The 4118-nt window shown below is 45.8% G+C and overlaps 1 pseudogene; it reads right to left on the bottom strand.

Moving 5' to 3' along the window:
- Nucleotides 1–205: 205 nt before the first annotated feature.
- LOC124558983 lies at nt 206–323 on the bottom strand (annotated as a pseudogene).
- Nucleotides 324–4118: the final 3795 nt, after the last annotated feature.

The raw sequence follows: 4118 nt of genomic DNA, 5'->3' as shown, positions 1-4118 counted from the left end.
AACTTAACTCCTCCCGAACAGGCCATGAAGGCCCAACGGTGCCAACCGGCCGCCGTGTCATCCTCAGACCATAGGCGTCACTGGATGCGGATATGGAGTCAGCACACTGCTCTCCCGGCCGTATGTCAGTTTCCGGGACCGGAGCCGCTACTTCTCAATCAACTAGCTCCTCAGTTTGCCTCACAAGGGCTGAGTGCACACCGCTTGCCAACAGTGCCCGGCAGACCGGGTGGTCACCCATCCAAGTGCTAGCCCAGCCCGACAGCGCTTAACTTCGGTGATCTGACGGGGACCGGTGTTACCACTGCGGCAAGGCCGTTGGCCATAGACATGGATACACGATCGTAATTTACGACATGCTACTCAATGGCCCTTGACATCCTATGGCATGTGGGACCTCACTTCCATGCTGCATGGTTAGAGGTGGCCAGTACTTCATAACTTCTAATTGGAAACACCATTCGCAAAGTTGTGTTGCTCTTGTCATATCGAATAGGGACTACTCGACGCGCCACCATGGCCGTGTAAGCGAACTACAACGCTTCATAACAGGTAGTACACTACGACTGGAGTTCACGAATCCTGCAGACGTAGAACAGACGGCAGCTCTACACATTACAATACTCACGCTGTGTTTATTGCCTGCACACCTACCTATCATTTGGAGAACAGACGTGCAAGTCGACGATGAATGTTGTAACCACAGAAGAAAAAATAATTGAAATTCGTGATTTACACTGAATGTAGGGGAAATGTCTAGGCTGCTGTTGTATGCCGAGCGTTTTCCAGAGAAAGTTCGCTCTAGTTCGTTCTTTTTAATGTTGTGAACACCTTTATGTCTGAAGGCAGCGTCCATACCGGCAAGAGGAAACGAAGCAAACGTGTTACAGGAGAAACTAATGAAACAGCTGTACTAGCGGCAGTGCACCACAACTCAAGGATAAAAATTGTTCAAATGGCTCTGAGCACTATGGGACTTAACATCTGAGGTCATCAGTCCCCTAGAACGTAGAACTACTTAAACCTAACTAATCTAAGGACATCACACACATCCATGCCCGAGGCAGGATTCGAACCTGCGACGGTAGCGGTCGCGCGGATCCAGACTGAAGCGCCTAGAACCGCTCGACCACAACGGCCGGCTAACTCAAAGATAATCGCCCGGCAATTACACCAATATTACGGTATGTCCATAGGTAGTACTGTCACAACACTGCATCGTCATAAGTATTATCCAAGTGTCACTGCGTCAAGAACTTCATGGAACCGATTTCCATAACAGGATAGTGTTTTGTGAATGGGCGTATCAACAAATGTAAACGAGCCCCCGCGTCATTTTCCGAGGTACTGTTATCCTATGAGTTTATTTTCACAGTCAATAGTAGCTTTAACCGGCATAACATGCATTACTTGAGCGTAGACAATCCCCACTAGTTATGGCAAGATGACCATAAACGTCATTGGGGAACAAACTCGTTGCTTCGTATTTTATCGACGGCACTTTTAATGGACACAAAGATCGAACATTTTTGGAACAGGAACTATCGATACTACTGCAGGACGTTGCTCTGGATGTTCGACAACGTATGTAATTTCAGCATGACGGTTGCCCAGCGCGTTACTCAATTGAAGCACGGGAAGTATCGAGCGTGTTTACACTGGTCGGTGGACCGGAAGATGTAGCCCTGGTCCGCCGTATTTAACGTCGCCGGATTTCTTTATCTGGGGACATTTAAAAGGTAAGGTGCACCAGCAAGTGCCATCAGGCCGTGAAGACATGATCGACCGCATCAAAAACGCCGGTGCTGGCATTCCCATAGATATGCTTCAGTCCTGTGTACGATCATTTGAAAAGCAGGTCACTAGGTATACTGAAATTGGCATACTACGTTTAAACACTTACTCTAATCGGAAAAGTAGAGTAGCGTTCGCCTCGAGCCATGGCCACAGTGGCGCGTCTAGTAGTCCCCTATTCGATATGTCACAGGAATATAAAGTTGCGAATGGGGTCTCCGGTTAGAAGCTATGAAATACTGGTCTGTCCTAACCTCACAGCATGGAGGTGGGATCCCACATGCCATTGGATATTCAAGAGCCATTGAGTAGCATGTCGTAAATTACGATTGTTTACCCACTTCTATTCTTCCGATTACAGCACCATATGTGGTGAAACGGAGAATATGCTTCAGACAAAACGTTTGTAAATTTTTCCATAGAATCATAATCTGCAATAAAAAAAACTGGGCTCCCATTGAAGATTTCAAAGTTGTCCCCCGCCACCCAGACACGGGGTGGGGTGGTGGTCGAGTGTTGTCACTGGATGTCCCCCTCCGAGACAAATAAATTGGAATTATAAATTTTTTCGATGCGATGTGTAGTTTTGAGAAGTTCAACATCTTCAGTTAAAATGAACACTCCGTATATGAAAATACAAGTGCTTCTTCCGTATGTCTAACAAACAAAATTACAACTAAAATTTTGCTTGTCCTTTGTACAAGCAAAATTTTGGGCATTTAAATTGTCATCAATTATGAGTACTTTTAGGGAATGTTGTGTGCTGTTGTGTGACTAAATCTTGTCCCTTCAATGTCGAATGCTATAGATTTTCATTCTTATGCCACTGCTGCATGGTGTTATTTTATTTTTTTATTTCATTTTTTATACACAAAAGTGGGTTCATTGTGGACAATTTATCGCGAACACCCGTATAAATGTAAAAGTCTTGTTATGAATTTGTCAGTGCATTAATATTTTCAAATTACTGTTACTGAAACTGTTTATGTTAGTGTATTAGAGGTAGAACTTCTTTCCTAATGCAATTTGGCACCACATTTTGTGGTTGTTATGTGTTCTCGAAAAGACAGTAAAATTACTGGGAACGTACTGTTTATTTTCGCAGACGATAACAGGATTGGGAACGTGCTGTTTATTACTGTTTGTCGTTACCAGACATGGTAGGTTATGTAAGAAGCCTGAATAGCGACAGATGTTAAGTGATCAAATTGAAGAACACGGAGATGCCGAGTGCTGGTACTCGTTTGAGACAGCGTTATCAGCACCTGACGAAGTATGAAAGGGAGCTCATTGTGGGTCTTGATTTGAACGGCTGTTCGAATGTGGGGCATTCGTATCAAACAATGGGCTGATGCTGGACTGCTTGTGAATGTGAGGGTAGGCATATTCCTCGTGAAGGCACCGATCGACCATGTCTGGCTACCAATAAGCAGCACTGAGGTATTGTGTACCAAGCGCATCGTAGCCTGCGCTTAGCATCTGAAAACAGGTAATGAAGTCCCTACCACATACCGTGTTATCCTGCGGCATTGACTGGGAACAAGCAGCAGCCTGACCGGGGAATAAACCTCCCATGCGTAGGGTGCCGTAAACGCCTGCACTTAATGGTGCCATGACCGGTAATCATGGACTGCTGATGGTGTCGCATTGCGTCCAGCGAATAATTGCGGTTCTGCGCTACACCGGATGACTATTGTCGGCGAGCATGGCTGCGATCTCGGGAGCGGTCCCACTCTTCGAATGTTTTGGAGAGGCACAGCGGTGTTACTCGCGGCGTCGTAGTGAGGAGAACCGTCAGGTGTGACTGCAGATCACCGATGGTAGTGGCAGGGAACTCTGACTGCAGAATGGTATGAAACGGAGAGTCTGCGTTGTCATGTATTAACTCTCATACGATAGTATCGTGGTGCCATTTTTCAAGACGACAGTACCCATCAATTCAGGCATGTATTTCTATAATCGATCTGCGTGATGTTGAGGTACTCCCGTGACCAGCAAGAGCCCAAGATCTTCCCCTGATAGGACGTGTGTGGGACCAGCTTAGATGTCAACTCCGTCCCAGAGCCAGTACCAGGATATTAAAGATTAGTTACGACTAGAGCGCGGATTTTTAGGTCGTAAAAAGCGTATTTTAGGCACCTAAAACAGGCTTTTTCAGTACCTCACTTAGACCATATTAAACCTAAAATAGACTCTAATAAGTACGGGGTGTTCAAACAGTCTCTCCGCAGTTCCGTATGATTGGTAGCCGCAAGTGCCGTATGTTGTTCGCCTGTCTGGGCTACTTCCCTTCAAGTGGACTCTTTCAACATTCCACTATTTCG

This window comes from Schistocerca americana, chromosome 1, assembly GCF_021461395.2.
Source record: "Schistocerca americana isolate TAMUIC-IGC-003095 chromosome 1, iqSchAmer2.1, whole genome shotgun sequence".
In the NCBI taxonomy this organism is placed as follows: Eukaryota; Metazoa; Arthropoda; class Insecta; order Orthoptera; family Acrididae; genus Schistocerca; species Schistocerca americana.
Note: the sequence above shows the minus strand (reverse complement) of the source record. Positions and strands in the feature narration are given on the sequence as shown.